Source organism: Astyanax mexicanus, unplaced genomic scaffold (genome assembly GCF_023375975.1).
Source record: "Astyanax mexicanus isolate ESR-SI-001 unplaced genomic scaffold, AstMex3_surface scaffold_33, whole genome shotgun sequence".
Taxonomy (NCBI): Eukaryota; Metazoa; Chordata; class Actinopteri; order Characiformes; family Acestrorhamphidae; genus Astyanax; species Astyanax mexicanus.
In genome coordinates, this window is record NW_026040043.1 from 4068494 (window position 1) to 4083531 (window position 15038).

At 43.3% G+C, this 15038-nt stretch overlaps 1 protein-coding gene across 1 annotated transcript in view; it reads right to left on the reverse strand.

The window, feature by feature from the left end:
* The window catches only part of LOC125789952 (uncharacterized), a 116205-nt gene that overhangs the window by 88396 nt on the left and 12771 nt on the right, over positions 1–15038 (reverse strand). The window lies entirely within an intron of this gene.

Here is a 15038-nt window from a genome sequence, read left to right on the forward strand (position 1 = left end):
AATTAAAAGAACAAAGTGAAAACAGGTTGCTACAAAGTAGGGTTGCAGCGGTAACCGGTTTCACGGTATACCATGGTATTAAAATGTACGGTTATCATAACGTGTGTGTTTGCTTATTACCGGTAAAACGCAAGCCAGCGGAGAAACTCACCCGCGCATGCGCAACTCTGCTCCGCTTCAGCTGCTCAGCACACAGCGGTGAGAACAACAGAAAGTGCATCAGACTAAACAAATCTCCGTCCGCCTAAAAAAAGGCTAAACTAAAATCAGCAGTGTAGGACTATTTCGGATACCCGCCGAACGCACCCGAGGATGGTTATCCGATTTATAATCAATGTGGCTGTAAAGTCACAGCTTAAGGTGGACATACGTCAAACCTGTTCTCCCATCTCCGAGAACACCACCCCGCCGTGCAGCGCAAAGTATGTGTTTAGTTTAAAACTTTAATCTGAACCTAAATAAAACCTCTTTGTAGTCGTGCACAACCCATGCGGTAAGCGCCCGCAAAAGCGCTGAGTTATCCGAAATTTGGGCACGCAGGTACAGGCGTGAAGTGCGTGCTACGACGGATTCACGTGTCCGTGTAAAGGTCCGGCCGGACTGGATGTGAAAGACGCCATTCATTTACATGCGTTCATTTTCAAATTCTGACGTGCCTGTTTTTCAAATGTTAAAACCAGACTCGGTGTGAAAGCCTTAAAATAGAAATCTCTATTGTGAGGATCATGTCAGAAATAAATCCCCTCTTTCTGCAGTATCTGGTTATATACCAACTTGGCAGTAAAACGGACGTTTACAACAGTTGTTGATCAGACACTGACCCAGGCTCAGTTTATCAGATATTAAATAATTTAAACTTAAATAATTGTACTGAATATTTTAAATACAGGTCTTTACTTCTTAGAGGACATGTAATGTGTGTAACGTGTGTGTATGTATGTGTGTATATATATATTTTATATATTTATATATACACTCTTAATGCCCTTAAGAGTAGTGGAGAAACCTGGTTTCCTTCACCTGATGGTGTACAGCTTATTTTTTTAAGGAGACATTATCTATATCATTGTTCCAGGTTTCTACAATAAATAGTTAATTGAACAAAAAAACCTTTGTTGTAATTTCTTTAAGGGTCAGTTTAATAATATATGTAACAAACTGTGATACCGTGATAACCGTGATACCGCGGTATTTTCTGAGACGGTTATCATACCGTGAAAATCTCATACCGTTGCAACCCTACTACAAAGCAATGTCATTACAATATATAATGTAAAGTAAGTACATACATATTCTTCGATCTTCATGGTGTATTTGTAGCAGAGATACTGAAGAACTCTTACAGGCACACACATTTACTAATATGGATAAATTAGAAACCACTAAACTAAAAAAAGAATTGGGTTTGATTTTATAAATACCTCTTGTCTCCCCAGTTTGGAAGGCCAAATACCCAAACCACTCATTAAACCTCACCTGTATTGTCAGGAGGGAGACAGAAGTATAAATGTAATGTGTATTTTTTTTTTACTTTTTACTTAGTTATTATTAAAATGCCTTGTCAAGTATGTATTTTTATCCTACGCTGAGGGGACAGAAATCAGAACCAATGTGAAGCAGTGTGATATAACACTTACAGTACCTCCTCATCCCCCACCGAGATGTAACAGAAGCATCAGTGTATTTTATACAGTGTGTCAGTTCTACAGTCAGGGGGAATTATGGGCTGAAAGATAAGAAGTAGATGGCAGCAGGGCTAACCGATGAGCAGTGGAGTACAGAAGGACAGAGAGATGAGCAGTGGAGGACAGTAGGGCAGAAACATGAGCAGTGGAGAACAGTAGGGCAGAGAGATGAGCAGTGGAGGACAGTAGGGCAGAAACATGAGCAGTGGAGAACAGTAGGGCAGAGAGATGAGCAGTGGAGGACAGTAAGACTGAGAGATGAGCAGTGGAGGACAGTAGGGCTGATAGATGAGCAGTGGAGGACAGTAGGGCAGAGAGATGAGCAGTGGAGAACAGTAGGGCAGAGAGATGAGCAGTGGAGGACAGTAAGACTGAGAGATGAGCAGTGGAGGACAGTAGGGCTGATAGATGAGCAGTGGAGGACAGTAGGGCAGAGAGATGAGCAGTGGAGAACAGTAGGGCAGAGAGATGAGCAGTGGAGGACAGTAAGACTGAGAGATGAGCAGTGGAGGACAGTAGGGCTGATAGATGAGCAGTGGAGGACAGTAGGGCAGAGAGATGAGCAGTGGAGAACAGTAGGGCAGAGAGATGAGCAGTGGAGGACAGTAAGACTGAGAGATGAGCAGTGGAGGACAGTAGGGCTGATAGATGAGCAGTGGAGGACAGTAGGGCAGAGAGATGAGCAGTGGAGAACAGTAGGGCAGAGAGATGAGCAGTGGAGGACAGTAAGACTGAGAGATGAGCAGTGGAGGACAGTAGGGCTGATAGATGAGCAGTGGAGGACAGCAGGGCTGAGAGATGATCAGTGAAAAAAAATCTGAATATCAGTTTAGAAATTCAGATAGTGGGAGCTGAATTTGAGCTGCCCTATTATCAGCTGGCACACCTCACTGAGTGGTGGAAAACATTCAAGTTTATCTCAATTACTGACAGATATTTAAACACTTCCAATTATAAAAACATGAACAGTGATGAATAAACTAATATTACTAAAAAAAGTATTTTTACAGTCAGGTAAAAAAATCTAATTTTATTCAAATTAAGAATTTTATTGTATAGTGTAAAGCAGTACCTATAAAAACAAAAATAATTGGTTATCTGCAGCAGGTTAAATATATTATATTACATAAATAATATATTATTTAACAAGTTCCTTTGCAAAAGATGAATGCCATCCTTTAAACATCCTTAAAACTGCATCATGGGTTTCTTCAGTCCAGCATAAATGTTTACAGTGCTGTATCTGAACTATAATATTTAATGATAATCTGTAATTCTGACCTGAGTATCTCCAGTTTACAGTTTGAACTCTTTAGTCCAGCAGAGAGTTTCTCCATCCTTGATCCCTGGAGGTTGTTGTTACTGAGGTCCAGCTCTTTCAGGGTGGAGCTTCCTGACTGTAGAGCTGTACTTAAGGTTTCAATAGACTGCTCAGTGAGATTACAGCCAGCTAATCTGCAGAAGAAGAAGAACAGATCAGTATTATGAAATAAACATATTTATGTCTGGATTTAAAATTTTAGTTTCTGTCTGATACACAATATTGGTAGAATATAAAAGTATCCGCTCGTCAGAATAGTGAATTTTGTCGACTACAGCAGCAGCGGTTTTTACCCTCTCAATGTTGTGTCAGTTTAAATCTGGTGTATTGGGTAGTTTGAATTTTTTTTACGACCCTCAGTCATAACAGTCTTTGGACTTGTTTCTGCCTGCATGCTGCTTCTGTGTTTAAATGTTGTGTGCTTTGCAGTGTGCAGTACCAAGCTGGACCCCTATTGGAGTATTCTATAAAAGGGCCTGGAAATGCCTGACTGAGGAGAGACATTTAGGGCTCCTCTTTCCTGACCTGGAACAAAAGGACCAACCTGGCGCCTCCATTTTGTTTCTGTTCACGTCTAACTTTTTTGTTACAGTTTCTGATTTATCTTGTTCATATCTAAATTTAACAGTTTCAATACTTATGCTTGTCTAGATTCTCCGACATTTAACCTATGTCGGAGTCTTGGGTTTGTGTGTTGTCCCAGGTGTATTCACCGGTCCCGCGTCTACACGTCTCCTATCATGCTTTGAATGTCACAAAGATGTATTAACAAAAGTCATAACCAGTAACGTGGCATTAATACTGCTAAAATATGTTCTCTTGCAGAGGTCAGCTCTGATTTATCCACTGGAGCTTTTCCATCAAATATAGCTTTTCTAAACTTTTGCTCTATATCTCACAAGGCATCACTTAAGACGTAAATAAATTAATTATTGATAAAAGCCTGGGTATACTCCCTCTCACTAAAACAACAAGCTAGGAATTTCCTGAACCTAAATTTATTAGTGCCCCCTAGCATTACATACGTAACCAAGCCACGCCTTATAGTTGGTGATTTGGCTGCTGTATTCCACTGAATGTTAAACAGCTAGACCTCCATGATGTCACTATCTTTGAATACCTTGCTTTGAAAGTTCTCTAATCTACTGCACTGCTGATGCTGTCGATTTATTATCCTCTTCCTGTGTCAACTTCCTTACCTGAGGAAGCTCTTTCCTGCTTTAATCAGACAAATGTCTCTCTGTCTTTGTGAATTCTTCCACCGATACTGAGATCATCAGTAAATAGATCTGCTGCTCCTCACATGTAGACCCAGCTCCAAGCTATTCTAAAATATGCCGCCTGTAATATCTCTCCATGTATAACTCATTTGATGACTCTGTTTATTAGGTACTCATGTAAAATAACTGCTGTCACCCCCATATTGAAAAAATCTGGTTTAGACCCATTGTGCCTAACCAATTATGGACTGATTTATAATCTTCCCTTTCTCTCCAAAATCATGGTAAGAGTTGTAGCCACTCAGGGATGTATGATTTTCTATCTTAAATAATCTTTATGAACCTTTCTGTACCTTACACAGTACAGAGTCTGCTCTGGTTATAGTTTGAATTACTTCCTGCTGTCTTTAGATGCCGGATTCCTTAATATCTTGGTTCTCTTGGATTTAACAGCAGCTTTTAATTAATTCATTCATAATCTACTTATATCAAGAATATCATCTATTGCTATTTCTGGCCATGCCTTTCAGTGGTTTCATTAATACCTTGCTGAGAGACATCAGTTTACCACTGGCTCTAATATCTCACTTGGCCCCAGTAGATTGTGGTGTTACTCAGGGTTTGGACCTTGGACCTCTGCTTTTTTATTATCTAAATTTCTCCTCTTGCTCAGATTATATGCAAACATGGTTTAAAGTTTCATGGCTCTCTGCCTCTGCCCAGACTTTGAGTACATGCATTATAGCAGACCTGGGCATTGTACGGCCCACGGGCCACAACCAGCCCTCTGATTATCTCTGACCGGCTGAGTCTTACCGAGTGAGATTGTTGATAAAAAATGGAATAGAAACAGGTTTTACAGCAAAATAAACATCATTTATCCAGATCTTATCAACAAATATACACCAGAAACACAGTGCATCTGGTAAGTATTCATAGCGCTTCACTTTTTCAACATTTTGTTATGTTACGGCCTTATTCCAAATTGTATTATATAAATCTTTTTCCTCAAAAAATTACACAAAATTCTCCATTATGACCATGTGAAAAAAGTTTTCTTGAGAGTTCTGAAATTTTTTTAAAAATAAAAAACTAAGAAATCACATTTACGCAAGTATTCACAGCTTTCGCCATGAAGCTCAAAATTGAGCTCAGGTGCATCCTGTTTCCACTGATCATCCTTGAGATGTTTCTACAGCTTAAATGGAGTCCACCTGTGGTAAATCCAGTTGATTGGACATGATTTGGAAAGGCACACACCTGTCTATATAAGGTCCCACAGTTGACTGCATGTCAGAGCGCAAACACCAAGCATGAAGTCAAAAGAATTGTCTGTAGACCTCCGAGACAAAATTGTCTCAAGACGCAAATCTGGGGAAGGACATAAAAAAATTCTGCTCCTTTGAAGGTCCCAATGAGCACAGTGGCCTCCATCATTCGTAAATGGAAAAAGTTTGGAACCACCAGGACTCTTCCTAGAGCTGGCCGGCCGTCTAAATTGAGCGATCGGGGGAGAAGGGCCTTGGTCAGGGAGGTGACCAAGAACCCGATGGTCACTCTGTCAGAGCTCCAGCGTTCCTCCGTGGAGAGAGGAGAACCTTGCAGAAGGACCACCATCTCTGCAGCAATCCACCAATCAGGCCTGTATGGCAGAATGGGTCCACTTAAAATAGGAACATACTGCTGAAGCCCTGCTAACAAGAGCTGCCAGTGCTTTCACTCAACATGTTTCCTTTATATCTGATGATACATCCTGATTATTTTATCATTTACTACTGAAAATTTGTTACATATTGGTCCTTTAAGGTAGACATGGTAAATATGAAAAGTTAACTTGAAATAGCTCGGCAAAATCAGGGGTGTGCTGAAATCAAACAATGCCATAGTTCATCAGTATTTAACATCATATTAGGAAGGCATTATCTCTCTTTTCCTCCTGTTCACCTTCAGTCCTCCACCTTCTTTAAGGTAGGAGAGACGCTGTACCTAAGGGAGCAATCACACAGGAGGAGTGGCAAAAGAGCCTTTTCCTGTTTAATAATTTACTTCTTTAGACCACTTGTTTAGACGTGTTTCATATGCTGTGCTGCCCACACATCATAATACTGTTGCCTGTGAGAGGAAAGATCCACATAAAGCAGCATGGTTCTTTTAAAAGAGCTCTTTACTTAATCTCACCACACACTGAGTGGCTGAAATCAACTACAACACACACTGAGAAATCATATACAGGTGACTAGAAACTACTGACTTAGCGAACCTACCGAGGTTAGAGCAACAATTACATAATTACCCAAACTTGGCATATCATCATCTATATGGCATAAACAATTAGTAGCCTTATTAAATCTGAACTGTGATTACAAATGTAGTTGTGGTGTCAGGGTTTGACCCAGGCAGAGAGACGAGGAGGCGGACGTATGTGCAGGTATGGCGAGAAATTTATTAAATAAGTAAATAAACAAATAAACAAAGAACAGCGAAACAAACCAAAACAAACTAGGGAGACTAGAGAACAAGAAACTAAACAGAGCTAAGAACAAAAACAGGGAATAACTAAAGACTAAACACTAAGCAGGTGAATAGGGAACACGGAAACAAACAAGAGATACTAATGATAAACTAAAACCGGGCAAGGGAAATAAACTAGGGAAAACACAGGGAACTAGTGTTAGAAATTCGGCTTTCAGGAATCAGGAGTCAGAATCAGGAGACAGCTTGAGAGATGACTTGAGTTTATTCTCGTGCAGACAGAAAATCTACACGGGCACAGCTTAGTTGGTCGTTGCTCCCTCTGTGTCCGCCTGACTAGTCCATGTGACTTGTCTGTCTGTTACTGTCTGTGTGAGACTCTCTGACCAAGACTCAACTAGACTGAGCTACTAAGACATTTTAGCAGGACTTTACATACAGGAGAAACTGCTTTGAACACAGCAGGGGGAGAAAGGGTAAGGGTTTATGGAGGAGTATGTGGGGGGTGTCATCATTGGGGGTGTCTCTTTTAAACAAAGGAGAGATGTGAGAGATAAGGGCGAGGGGCAAAAGGTTAGGAGTGTATAGGGAAAAAGGGGGGTTAAGGAGTGAGACAGTTTAGAACCTAAGAAAACTTAATAAAAGTACAATTTGTTGTTGACAGAATCTCTCATTGCTCCCTCTGATTCTCCCAACATGGAGAATCACAAAACTATGTACAATAAATTGTCATATGTATAAACAATTAAAGAGCTGTAACTATACAACTGTAATTGTACCATAAATGTCAGAAAAGTTGATGTAACCAAGTATTGGATCTGTTTATGGCTGTTACTTGGTCCCAAAAATGTTCCTGAAGAATAATGAAGAAAGTTTCAGTAGTTGTCCATGGTTTTCCAAGAGGCTTGCTCCCATGTGGTGATGTCTCCTCTTACATCACACATCTCCTCTTTTGAGCAGCCACATTGTGTGTGCGTGTGTGTGTGTGTGGATGTCCATGGCGATTGCTTCAATGTCGGTGAAAGGCAGGTAATCTGGGAAGTCCACTTTGAACATCAGTTGTCTCTTCAACTGTTGAGGCTTGCGTCCGACACGTCACAAATTGTTCTCGCCATGCTGGATTGGCTGGAGCACTGTCTGGCTCCAACAGATCTGTTACAGAGGAAACACTGAGCAGTAAATTGTTCATTGATGTTGATTATGTCTTTTTTTTTTGTAGTTTATCTGCTTATCCCCACTGTCTGTCCCTCAGAAGAGGCTGCTATGATAATGTACAGTGTGTTGAAATCTTCATCCCAAAGGGTAACCCCCATGAAAATAGAAATCATGGTTCTTCCTCGGGACTCTGAACTATTACCCACCTCTTCTCTTACTGACCCTAGATCTCAGTTTTGGGGAGCAAGCAGAAACTAACAAAACCCAATGAGACATTCTTATCTAAATAGATTGTTTCATGTTTCCTCACCATGACCCATTAACCAGAAATAACAAGACATTTGCTCTAATCTCGTTAGTTGTCCGAGTTTTCTTCTCACCACAGGTGAGAAAACTATTTGTATTACCCTACTGTGACCAAATTGTGCTTTTAAAGCTAGTGTTAGCTTCCCCTTTGATCCAGAAACCATATGGATCACTTTCAACATATCAATTCAGCCATACTCAGAGTTCCACAGATCAGGAACTCAAACTACAGGTTGTAGCTGAAAAGAATATAAAACTTAAATTGTATAATTGATCGTATAGTGGTTTATTCAGTGTATAACAATTTTAAATTGATCGTATAGTGGTTCATTTTATCTAAATGCAGTAACTACATCACCTAAAGTCTGCAAAAACTTCGTTTGGTGCATTATCTCTAAAATTGTGCAACACAACATAACTTAATCAGGACTGGTCTCAAGTCCCTTGCTAGTAAGAAAACAAAATAAACAAAATAGTTAAAAAGTGCACTTAAATATATTATTAACATGCTACTTAGCTTATGGTAAGCTCAACCTGGATGGTAAATTCAACTTATGTTCATAAGAATCTTATGATTCTGCTCTGAGATTTGAAACCATCAAAATCCAGTTCTTAAAAACAAAAAGCACAAATATGAGTTTAAGTAGCAGGACAAATTAACTTAAGCCAAAGCAGGAGAAACTGTTGAAATCCCTGTGACTCCCTGTAGAGCACTGAATATCAAAGATAACTGTCCTGTGACACCCTGTAAAGTCTTGATTATCAGAGGTATCTGTTCTTGTGAAATCCCAGATGGGCTTCCCTGTGAGAACCCACCAAAAGAATTTCCCACTGTGCTGTCTCTAGAACTAGCACCCATTTTGCATCTATCTGCCTGCTTTTTACGGCAAACCCGAGAAAAGTGACCAATTCTATGGCAGTAGTGGCACTCTTTTTTCTGATTAGTGAAGGTTTGAGTTGGACCCAAGTTTGATCCATTCTTTGTGAGGATGTGTATGGATGCAGGAACATGGTTTGGTTCAAGATCCACATCCAAACGGTCCAGTTCATTCTTAAGATCAACCCACTTAGTATTCCTCCAGTTTGGAACAGCAGTCACCAGAGCTTGTCTAAGATCTGTTTGTAGTGACTCAACCAGCTGTCTAAAATGGGGACCATCAGTTGTATTGTTAATGTTATCAGCATTGTAATGGCTGATACCTGAATGACGCAGAAAAACTTTTTCAAACCTCTCACAGAAGTCTGCGGCAGACTCTCCCTTTCTATGTCTGCAGTTGGTAATCTTCCCCCAATCAGTGGTTTTACGGCATTTGCATTTAATCCAGTCATCAAAAGCTTCCCACCCTTTGTCAAGGTTCTGGCCTTTGTCACCCAAAGCATTCAACACCTTTTTAGCAAGTTCTCTACCATCTGTGATGTTAAGAACTTGGCTAGCAATTGCTACTGCATCATTGGGATGTAGTGAGTACAGATTCCTTTTCTTATGCATGAGGTCAATTAAGTCGAGCCCCATTTCCCTCGGAGGTTTAAACTCTTTGGATATTGTGTCCAAAGTTGCTGCATCTAAAGGAACGTGCCCAATTTCTAGTCTGGTTTCACCACCTGCATTTCTCCTATTACGTACCTCAGAGGATACAACAGTTACAGGTCTCATTTTAACACAGATTGGAAAGTGTGTTTTACCAGTAGCATGGTCAGAATCTTTATCTGATGACACAGATTCTGGCCCATCAGAGAGGTCACTCTCAGACAATTCAGGATACAGCCTGACTGCTACTTGAGGATTTCCATCCTCTTTGTAACACGGCTGACCTGGAGTAGGGGCAACAGTCAGAGAACACTGAGGCCCTGACTTTGACTTAAGTTTGGCATGTTGCTGTTCAACTTCTGTCAATGTTTGCTGCAGTTGCTTGCATGTGCTCTGGGCATGTTTGGTAGCAGTTTTATGCCTTCTGCACTCGCTAGTTAGCTCTAAGACCTTTCCTTCTGCTTCTTTTAACTTTTCATCCATAGATTTCAACTTGCATTCCCAGTAATGCTTAATAACAAAAAGGCATTCCTTAACTGAGTTGTGCTTGAGGCTGTAACCTAAAGCTGTTTTACACTCAGCAAGAGTCCATTCTCTATCAGCAGAGAAACCTTTGGATGAAAAGTACTGAGTTAACTTTTGCTCACAAATATGTTTCTTCCCAATGTCACTGATTACGCTTTCAAAATCAGAATCAGACCATTGTGGCATTTCAGTCCCTCCCTTAACTAAGGTGCTGCTTTTATAGTTAAGAGGTTTAGCAAGATTCTGAATGTTTTGGCCTTTAGCAGACATGGTGAGAAAACAAGAGAACAAAACCAAGCTTTCTGAAACAATAGCAAAACAAAGACACTACCGGCAGATCCCAGTAACAAATCCTAAATTTACAGTTGTAACAAAACAAAACATCTCTCAGTTCAGAGAGGATAACAGTTACTAATTCTGATCTTCTAGCAGTAACAAACAAAACATCTCTCAGTTCAGAGAGGATAACAGTTACTAATTCTGATCTTCTAGCAGTAACAAACAAGCATCTCTCAGTTCAGAGAGGATAACAGTTACTAATTCTGATCTTCTAGCAGTAACAAACAAAACATCTCTCAATTCAGAGAGGATAACAGTTACTAATTCTGATCTTCTAGCAGTAACAAACAAGCATCTCTCAGTTCAGAGAGGATAACAGTTACTAATTCTGATCTTCTAGCAGTAACAAACAAGCATCTCTCAGTTCAGAGAGGATAACATTTACTGACTCCTATTTTATCCAGCCATAATTTCTCTTCAGTTCGAAATGGCGTTTACTCACCAAGTAGGTTTCAGTAGGCCATCCGGGTCACGGCACCAAGTTGTTAGAAATTCGGCTTTCAGGAATCAGGAGTCAGAATCAGGAATCAGGAGACAGCTTGAGAGATGACTTGAGTTTATTCTCGTGCAGACAGAAAATCTACACGGGCACAGCTTAGTTGGTCGTTGCTCCCTCTGTGTCCGCCTGACTAGTCCATGTGACTTGTCTGTCTGTTACTGTCTGTGTGAGACTCTCTGACCAAGACTCAACTAGACTGAGCTACTAAGACATTTTAGCAGGACTTTACATACAGGAGAAACTGCTTTGAACACAGCAGGGGGAGAAAGGGTAAGGGTTTATGGAGGAGTATGTGGGGGGTGTCATCATTGGGGGTGTCTCTTTTAAACAAAGGAGAGATGTGAGAGATAAGGGCGAGGGGCAAAAGGTTAGGAGTGTATAGGGAAAAAGGGGGGTTAAGGAGTGAGACAGTTTAGAACCTAAGAAAACTTAATAAAAGTACAATTTGTTGTTGACAGAATCTCTCACTAGAAAATAACAGAATAAACAAAAGATATACAAAGATATATATATACTAAGGAGGGAACTAAGGAGCACGAGAATAAACAAGAAGAATAATATAAACTACAAACAAAGAGGGGGGCTATACAAGGAAAACAAATGAATAATGAAACAAGACTATGAACTAAACAGAGCAAGGATAATTACAAGGATTAAACTAAAACAGGGCAAGGGAATGAACTAGGGATATATACAAGAAAATAAAACAAGAAACTAAACTAGACAGGGAATAACTAAACTAGACAGGGCAAGGGAGTAGACAAGAAAACTAAACAGGGAAATAGAAAATAAACAGAGATAAACACAGAGCTAGAATAAAACACGGAACAAGAAACTAGGTCAATAGGAACAGAGAAACGCAGAGACAGACAACGGGGGACAGTGCAAAGACCGACAGAGTACAAGTGACAGAGGAAGTCTATTTAACTAAACAGGAAACACACTGGGAGTGGAAACACCTGGGGAAGGGGTGGAGCTACAAATGAGACATGAGGTAATGGAAAATCACAGGCAGAACACAGGGGCACGGGTCACGTGGGACAACACAGGGACGAGGACAGACAGGAAACAGGGCCAGGCGTGACAGAAACCTCCCCCTAAACGCGCAGCTCCCGAGGCGCGTAAAAACAAACCCCGGGGGCTGGCGGCAGGGAGAGGCCGGGGAAAACAGGAGACCGAACGGGAGACTGGACAGGGAACTGGACAGGCGACGGAGACTGGACGGGGAACTGGACAGGAGACGGAGACTGGACGGGGAAATGGACAGGAGACTGAGACTGGACGGGGAACTGGACAGGAGACGGAGACTGGACGGGGAACTGGACATGAGACGGAGACTGGACGGGGAAATGGACATGAGACGGAGACTGGACGGGGAAATGGACAGGAGACTGAGACTGGACGGGACCGGACATGGGAACAGGGACGAGAACATTGACGGGGACGGACACAAACACGGTGACTGGGACAGGAACAGTAAAACCACAGGGGACAGGAACAGGAACGAACACAGATATGGGGACCAGGACAGGGAGAGACAGGGGAACAAAAAACATAGGTGGGTGCCCAGGACTGGCAAAAGTCTGTGGGGATAGCCTGGGCACATAACTGGGGGCAAAGTCAGGAGGCCTAGGAGCAGGTCTGGAAATACGGGGCCTGGGCCCAAACATAGTTCTGGGAGCTGCAGGTGCTTGGGCTGGAGCCGGAGCAGCTGGAACTGCTGGTGCTTGAGCTGGAGCCGGAGCAGCTGGAACTGCTGGTGCTAGAGCTGGAGCCGGAACAGCTGGGACTGCTGGTGCTTGAGCTGGAGCAGCTGGGACTGCTGGTGCTTGGGAGAACGGCGCGGCCGCCGCTGAAATCTCGGAGAGCGGCGCTGCCGCCGCTGCAGTCTGTGAGCACGGCGCGGCCGCCGCTGAAATCTCGGAGAGGGGCGCTGCCGCCGCTGCAGTCTGTGAGCACGGCGCGGCCGCCGCTGTAGTCTCGGAGAGCGGCGCTGCCGCCGCTGCAGTGTGTGAGTGCGGCGCGGCCGCCGCTGAAGTCTCGGAGAGCGGCGCGGCCGCCGCTTGTATCATGGGGTGCAGCGTTTCAGACGCGTGCTTCACGGGGCGTGGCATGAAGAGATCCGATGCTGCAGTACTGGAGCCCGAAGCTGCGGTTGAAGTAAAAACCCGGACTGGAGTCCTACTCTCTCGTGCAGCGTCAGGTGTGAGTAGCGCGGGGAGCGCTGGTTCGCCGGTGAAAGCTGGCGCGGGGAAAGACTTTGACCGCGGCTGGCTCGCCGCGCAGGGGGTCTCGGAGCGCGGTTCTGCTGCTACCGCGGGAATCACGGGCTGCGGTTCGGCTGCCACCGCGAAAGACACAGGGCGCGGATCGGCAGCTACCGCGGGAGGAAGTAGCGGCTGGCGGGCTGGTGCAGGAGGGCAGTCCTCAAACTCTTCACTGGACGCAGGTGTGAGGAGATCGGAGTAGTCCCAGGAATAGGACTCCTCACAGCCTGCATCCATGCCACCCCCGTCCTCGTCGGGGCGAGGATCGAGGCTGACCGCACACAGCCCAAGCGCTGCCCCAAGAAAATCCTCCCCGGAAACGGGCTCCTCCTCCGGCTGGCGGGACCCCTTAAAACGTCTACCCCGAGGCCTGCGGCGTCCTTGGGGCCTCGGGGATTCCAACGCCGGGGTCCCGAATGGAGTATGGCGGATCGCCATCCTGGAGCCAGTCCACGGGCTCCCCTTGTGGGTCTCGGTGGGCGCCACTGAAGCTGGGCTGACGGGCTCCAACCCGAGAAAAGGCGCTGGGAGCGGGTCATCTCCCCGGATTTGCTCGGCCAGGAGACGGAGAAACTCCAGGTCCGCCTTCCTTGCAGCGTGCCATTCTGCTACATCCATTGGTCGGTCTTTTTGTCAGGGTTTGACCCAGGCAGAGAGACGAGGAGGCGGACGTATGTGCAGGTATGGCGAGAAATTTATTAAATAAGTAAATAAACAAATAAACAAAGAACAGCGAAACAAACCAAAACAAACTAGGGAGACTAGAGAACAAGAAACTAAACAGAGCTAAGAACAAAAACAGGGAATAACTAAAGACTAAACACTAAGCAGGTGAATAGGGAACACGGAAACAAACAAGAGATACTAATGATAAACTAAAACCGGGCAAGGGAAATAAACTAGGGAAAACACAGGGAACTAGAAAATAACAGAATAAACAAAAGATATACAAATATATATATATACTAAGGAGGGAACTAAGGAGCACGAGAATAAACAAGAAGAATAATATAAACTACAAACAAAGAGGGGGGCTATACAAGGAAAACAAATGAATAATGAAACAAGACTATGAACTAAACAGAGCAAGGATAATTACAAGGATTAAACTAAAACAGGGCAAGGGAATGAACTAGGGATATATACAAGAAAATAAAACAAGAAACTAAACTAGACAGAGAATAACTAAACTAGACAGGGCAAGGGAGTAGACAAGAAAACTAAACAGGGAACTAGAAAATAAACAGAGATAAACACAGAGCTAGAATAAAACACGGAACAAGGTCAATAGGAACAGAGAAACGCAGAGACAGACAACGGGGGACAGTGCAAAGACCGACATAGGACAAGTGACAGAGGAAGTCTATTTAACTAAACAGGAAACACACTGGGAGTGGAAACACCTGGGGAAGGGGTGGAGCTACAAATGAGACATGAGGTAATGGAAAATCACAGGCAGAACACAGGGGCACGGGTCACGTGGGACAACACAGGCACGAGGACAGACAGGAAACAGGGCCAGGCGTGACATGTGGTTCTAGTTTGGAATATTGGGCCAGCGGTGCATGATGGGAGGGACACTCTGTGCCCCTCAGCCTCTCCTCTCTTCACCCTCTGCACTCATACACACACACACACACAGTCTGTAGCGACGGTCGCCACAATACAGTAATAATCATTTTAGTGTTATAATCTGTATAATAAACACTCACTGAGCCTTC